The sequence below is a fragment of the Ornithodoros turicata genome, chromosome 7 (genome assembly GCF_037126465.1).
Source record: "Ornithodoros turicata isolate Travis chromosome 7, ASM3712646v1, whole genome shotgun sequence".
Classification (NCBI taxonomy): Eukaryota; Metazoa; Arthropoda; class Arachnida; order Ixodida; family Argasidae; genus Ornithodoros; species Ornithodoros turicata.
In genome coordinates this window covers 46,543,955-46,551,406 of record NC_088207.1, presented here as the reverse complement: position 1 = coordinate 46,551,406, position 7,452 = coordinate 46,543,955, and positions in this window count along the sequence as shown.

Sequence of the window (7,452 nt, the reverse complement as noted above, 5' to 3'; positions counted from 1 at the left end):
ACTGGACGTTGTCAGTTTTGAGGCTTGTATTTGTCCTTATGTGCTTCATTTGCCTCAGCGACAACTATGTTCCGTGAGAAAGATGCCGCCCGCCTCGATGTATGAACGTGAGACTGAATGGCAATAACATAAGAAAGGACGTTGTCCTTTGAAATACGGCAAACATTGGAGTCCAATATAACAACTACAACAAATAAGGAATGATGATGTAGTGGTATGTTTCGCCGCTGAGGCGGCACGCTATCCCATTGTTTGAGGGGGAGAAGATGGTGAATGATGTTCAGAGTTCACGCAGGAGCCCTGTTGCTGCTAAGAAGGTGATGAGGGCTTGAAGAGCTCGTAGCGGATGCGCAGGATTGACCGAAGGCCTAAGCGGTTGAGGAATGGCAAATAAGGGTGTCCCATTGGCTTCAAGTAGGTGCTGTAGGACGCGTCGCTCGGTGAAATGCTTCTGTCAGTCGACGATAATTTGCTGGACAGTGCTTGGAGTATTACAGCAAGGGCATAACATTGCGTTACTATAACTGAGCTTGTGGCGGAAGTATGGGGTGAATGCGACGTTCAAACGAAGTCGAAACGGGCGATAGACGTAATGGTCCGACGAAGGGTAGACGGCAGTATGAAGGACAGTGTGGGATCTACTGAGTGGAGGAGGGATCTTTCCGGGATGTCTTGACGCCATTGATGGGCATCCAAACAAAGTCCATCAGCAAAGTCCAATGTAAGAAAACCAAGGATGCCAAGCAAAAAGCACTCAGTGCTGTGCTCTTTTTATGTGCACATGACTGAGGTTTGCCGTGTTGATGAACGGGTCGCTAATCTTGTGTAAAGCAGGCATCAACACGTGAAGGGGGAAGGCAGTTTCCCCATTTTCAAGAGATCGAGAACATGGCCACAGAAGCTTCAGATCGTCGACTTCAGACGTACCTTCTGTACCTATTCACACTTGTCATCTTCAGGGAAACCTCCAGGCTGCTTGACACAGCTACTATGCGTACGAGCACCACACACACACACACACACAGACACACGTAAATGGGATGATGATGTGGTGGGTACGAGCACCGATTGTAACGTATTTAGTTTAGAATCGTGCCTTCCAACAGCATGAGCGAAAGTATAGCGATTTTGTATGCATCAACCTTTCGTGAACAGCAAACAAGATATGTTACTGAGTCTGTTGTATTAAAGGGGTTGTGATACTTTGATAGATGTGATTCATTATATCATGCACGTATTGTACTGCATAGCGGAGGGGGAAATATAATTTAATAATATTCTTCTACATGTCATATTTCGTGAGATACAAGCCCTCGAACACACGGACGTGTCAAGCTCTGCCGTCAGAGGGACGAGAGCTACGACCAATCCCATACCCTGCTACACGTGTGCACGTGACCCTCCCGCACACCCGCATTGGCCGACACGCTTGTTGTGATGCCAGAGCCGGGTGACGATGCCCACTCGTGTGTCGCTAGAAGTTGGCCCAGGACGCACATTCCCCCAGGGCGTCAGTCGTGACGTTGCCCACCTCTGTGAGGCCGACAACGGCGAGCCATTCCACCATCCACCACCACCACCACCAATCGTGTGTCGCCAACAACGGCAAGCTATCCCCCCTTCCAGGGTGAGTTTCGGTATTCGCCGCGCCGAATTCTTATACGACTATTGCCCTTCTTTGCTGTAAAACTTGGGGTGTAGGTTCACACCGATGCAAAATTATCTTTCACGCTAACTTGGGACGAAGCGTAGCAAACCCTTTAAGTATTGTGACGGACTGCGCAGGAATGCGAACATTCGTTCTCTGAGTGCACTCTGTAAGCCCATTAATAACCTCAGGGTCTGACAAGAACAATAAGTACCACACTGTACCGCGCTGTTTTCACAGTGAGTGACGTATGGCGAGAACACAACAAGAAACCAACAGCCGGAAGGTAAAGGCTAGCCGTCGAAACTCGCAGCGTGTGGTCATCCATCAGAGCTGGGCGTCAAAATCCCGCTGCGTGCGCCGGCGTGCTCTGCGTCGAACCTCCCAGAGGTCATTCAAGTGGGTCTCCTCCAGTCATGTAACCCTGTTGCTCGTCATCTGTTCTCGTGCATCAAAAAGAGTGCGAAGTTACCTGCAACGTTGTGCATTCAATATGAAGTACTACGTCCTGCCTATTTGCTATGCATGCTGGCCGTATACGCAGGGGTTATGGGCGGGTTCACTGCTCTCAGTTCACGGTTAGATTTCGACTGCTGCCACTCGGATGTTGAATGCGTGTTGACTTTTGAAGGAGGTCAAGTTTCTCGAAATGTGTTACGATTTACCCGGAAATGTTTCAGATTTTTTAATCACTTGCCCCAATGTGGAGCCGGACGATACCGTAAGTTCGCGGGGGAAATGAGGACAGATTGCGGGCACGGGTTCAGGTGGTTTTTCACGTTCGTCATCTTACGACCTCGGCATGATTTCGAACTTCACTTCAATACGTAAAGTGTACGGACAGGTAACGTCATCAACGATTTCGTTCTGAAGGCGGAACGAAGTCTGTGATAGTAACGATGCTTTGCAAGAGTAGTTGTCTTCTCTTTTTTTGACACATGTGGCTAGGACTTGACGGGTTTGATTTTGCGTAGGCGTTTCAAGAATGGCACATGACCTCTCTTGTTCTTGTTTAACCCCTTGATGGTTTGTTTCACAGTGCGGTGCTGTACTTCGGTTTTGGCTGTATTGGCAAGACGAATACTCAAGGCGCGACATGATCTAACCTTATACCTCGACAATTCATGAGGGCTAGCGCCCATGAGGTCTAATATTAAGTTATACGTGAGCTATTAATTCCGATTCAGATTTTATCTATTCAATATTAGTCTGAATTCAGAATCTACTAAAGCGAAATAAGAACGCTCCAATAACTGCTAAAACATACATACACAAAACAGCCTTACGTATGTGGCACTAAATTAGACAGATATATGTACATAATAAAATGCTTGCTTAACGCTGAAGGACTGCGGAACGACATCAAATAAGCCATATTATATTGACGCTAGTGAGTATTGAGTACTAGTAGTAGTTCAGTATTAGTAATAGCTGAGTTGAGTGAGTAGTGAGTGCTAGTCCTTGCCGTACCCTTGTCACCGTGCTTCTGCTGGGGACTCTTCCCGTTGTTAGTACAAAAAAAAAAAAGAAAACAAGCAGAAGCAGCTGCACTTCATAATTATATTTACGCACGATGATTGCATGTGACAAATTGCGCGAGCAAGTAACTGAATTATAGCTAACGTATAGCGATTGAATTGCATCTAAGCTATACTGAAAGCTGCTGCATTAATATGTCCTCAAAACCCGGTGCCTAAAGTTTCTCCTTTCTGAAAAGAGAAATTGCTCGATCGTCAATGAACACTCCGCATGTCACTCATGTACAACTTGTCCGTACTACACCACCAGAATCACCAGCGACGAGGCTCTTATTGCTTATTGCGGGACAGAACTGACTGCCTTTCGAACTGCTGAGCGAGTGTGGCCTTCCCCCGTGAAGCTTATACGGACCTTCTTTTTACTCCGTCATTACTCAGTATTACATCGCGCAAGCCCGCTAACAAATTGTTTCCGAAGAAATACTCAGCCGGTGCCCAACATGATTGTGCGAGGAGGGAAGGAAAAATAAAGTGGGACTTCTCCTTAGCGCGCGAGTTAGACTCATCGGAGCCAAAAGAGAGAAGCGAATCGATTTGCTACGCTCGCAGATTATGCTCTGCCCAAGAAGATTTGAGCCGCCTTTCGCTTGTTAGCCAACACACAGGACCGAATATATGCACCAAGATAAAGAAGGAAGCTCTCGCTCAGTGATTTTTTTCCCCTTTTTGCCTTCCTTTCTTGGAGCATTTTTCCTGCTCCCCCTATAATTCCATGCGAGGGAGTCCGGGGTTTTATCACCTCTTGCCATACGGTGTTGGGTCATATGTTAATGCTAGAGCGCCTTATGCGCTCCAGGGAACTGATAACAGTGACCTTTTCTCTGGAAATACACATTTCCTCTTCTTTGCTCGGCTCAGAGTTTTTTGTTTCTTACTCTACGAGAAAGAAAGTGTTTTTTTTTTCTTCTTCTTCTTTTAGAGCTAAAGAATAAAAAATCGTTCGACTGCTACCATTATTCTTGCTAGCATCATCATAGTGTTCTGCTTGTTCGCTTATGGGTATAGGATGCATGTGCCGCGCCATTTGTAAATGACGAAAATCGCGGTAAATGTGCACCTAGGTCGACGCTCCTCCGTTGCGTTGCTACGTTGCTTTCCTAATCCGGAGTCGTAAATTATGTCTATCTTAACGTGTTCCGGCGTCGTCCTTTTTTGATGTCTGCGCGGTGCTCCGCGGTAGTATACTTATTACGATACTGCGCACGTTAACCATCTCGTATTACAAAGTGCGCAGAGAAGCATTTTTGTGTTTCATCGTTTTTCTTTCGTGCTGCGCGACAGACGCTGAAACGCTGTCTTAGTTATTTGTGCTCAACAGGGAACCAGACATACCATTGTCGATGGTGATGCAATACTTCCACGTTTATGTTTCCTGTCTCTTTAAAAAGCAAAACAGTGACGACAGCGTATCAGCTAATGGAGAGGCTATCCGTGACACAAGTCGACGCATTCTGCATTACATAGAAATCTGCATCCTACACCCCCCATGGCTATACCCGTGGAAAATGGGTACGGTATGCTCTCTTATAAAAAGCATGAAGGGGAACCAGTAAAGCCGTAGTAACGTAACGATTTTCTGTTTCTGTGAACGCTCCGTGAAAGTCGTTTTAATTCATCGGATCTGACTCACTGTCGCTGTTACCGCTCGCGACAAGTGGACTTCCCAGGATGCGGTCACTGTGGGAATTGAAAAATATGGAACACGTCCTTCTCCATTATTTTCCGCAGTACCAACCTTTCAGGAGCGTACTTACATCGTCTCTAAATCAGCTGGATTCTCGCGTTCTCACTCTGACAGAATTCGTTGATCATCAAGAGAACCAAAAATAAACTTGTTCCTTCGCTGTCTTTCTGACCGTAATACGAAATTGCAGCACGGGAAATGCTCTGTTTTCTGCCATATCTTGTTCGTCGAGGTTTATCAACTGTAACTCAGTTTGCTGAAACTGTATATCGATTTGCTGAAACACTAGAAGATAAAGCACAAGTCTATGTTCGATCTAAACAATGCATTACACAGAGTGTAGCATCCTAAGCTCATGAAAAAAAAAAAAAAAAACTTCCTCTGATTGTACAACACGATGGTCTCATGAAATGGCTCGCTTTTTAACTACACAGCATATTGCAATATGTGTCACTGAATGTCGCCACCTCTTGCAGGGCGCCTGGCGTCTCTGGGGTCCCACAGGGCTCAGTTCTCGGTTCGATTCTTTTTCTCACCTTCATCAATGACATTGCAAAATTAGTATGAGTACCTTGCAGACTCTACGCTGATGACCGTATCCTTTTTAATGCTGTATATGATCTTATCGACTAGAAACTAATGAATGCTTCTCTTCAATGTGTTCAGAGGTGAGCCAACGAATGGCAAATGGAACTAAATATATAAAAAAAAAAGAGCGTGCAGATGACAATTAGTCGGAAAACAAAGCCCCTGACATTTGCGTACTCATTAGGAAACAGCCCACTTCAAACAGTAAAGAGCTACAAATACCGAGTCGTCACAATAACATCTGACCTCCGCTGGAGTTCACACAGATGAAGTTGTGGGCAAGACTACAAAAAAAAACGTTTTTTAGACGTTTCGTGCGCCACAGCACCTGAAACACCATGCTCGCTGCCTATCTTTCTCTTGTGCGTCCCGTACTGGAATACGCTGGCGTAATGTGGGATCCTGATACAGCATCTGATATTGCTGAGTTGGAGCGCGTGCAGAAACTCGCTCTTCGTTTCGTCTGCAATGCTTACGGTTTCCCATCATCTGTGTCTGCTCTCTACCGTGAAGTCAGTATTGAGCCGCTTTTGTTACTCGCCGATTCCCTTTTCAGCTCCTCAGGGCTGACACAAAACTAGATTATCGGCAGCACTTCCGCTACTCCCAATTGCCTGAATCTAGAACACGGCACAGCAGTCACCTTCATTCACCCACGCCCCACCCGTTAGTGCATACCAGTTCTCGTTTGCCTATCGCACCGCAACTGGATGGAAGACGCTTCCGTCTTCCATCGTTTGACTGCTTGACATCAACTTGTTCCTTACTGCTATTTCACGCATATACGCGTAGTCCGTTCCCCATCAATTGTAACTCTTGCACTGCTCTGTAACCTTTGTTGCCGTAGTCCATTGTAACCTCGAATTTATTTTGATATAATCTAATTTTGTATCTTCTATACTTTTCGCTATGCTTTGCGTCATTTGTTTCTGTTCTGCGTCATGCTTAGACCATCGACAGACGGTCGGCATTATCAATAAATAGATAAATAAATAATAAAAAAAAGTTGCGCGGTTGCGGCGAAGCACCTCATCCAATCGTCATGCATGTACGTAGCTCCTGTTGTCGTTGTACAGATCTTTCTCGTCAGCAAAACACCTTCCTCCCTTTCTTCGTACGCTTCATCCTGTAAGTTGGCAGATCAGAATCCTTCCCGTTAACTAACCGCATCCCCTTTCCCGGAGAGTCAAAATCCGCTCTGGGAGGAACCGCCCTTTTCGTTTCACGTAATGCATTAATGTAGCGTAGCTAAAAACCTCCTTAGGAAGGCGAAAACAGGTTCGAACGCAACGCAAGCGCAGGCACTATAATCTGTACACTACCGTTAACCTGCAAAGGGGAAAAAAAAACGCTTTTCTTGTCTTTCTCATTTCTGTTTTTTTTTTTTTTTCCTTGTTGGGAAGCTTTATGCGCTTCCTCCTCGAACGCTTTTAGCTGAGGTTTCAGCCGAGCCAAACTTGCGAGCCATCATTACTGGCAACGGTGAGCTAATATAACGTGATTAGGTACGACTCATTTATTCGCACGGGAGGGACTCAGGCGTCTTTAGGCTTAGCGGAGGCGATTTCAGGCAATTTCCTTTAGTTTTCGAGAAGGAGGACTCCGTGAAAATTCAACGGCTTGATGAAAGCATTAGCTAATGCCAGCGTAGCGTTAAACACACCGGGGCTACCAGAGCGGGAGCGAGATTCCTTGGCTTACTTTTCTTTATCTGTTCTAATAAGTTTCGGACAGAAAATTGCGTCATTAAATGGCAGCCTCATCCGGCCGAAAGGCGCTCTACTGCAGCTAAGGTGATTATCGGAACTAACGCCACGCCGTAAGGCTATAATTACTCGCCACGTGTTACGTTCAGCCTGTAGGTCGTTTGAGTGTTTCAACGTGAAGGGAATTTTTCAGTCGGAGCATGTGGGATGACTTCCCTCTGAGAAAATGGTGGCGAGTGTCACGGCTTGGTTCTCTACTCTCGGGGGACGGGGAAGAAAAAGAAACAG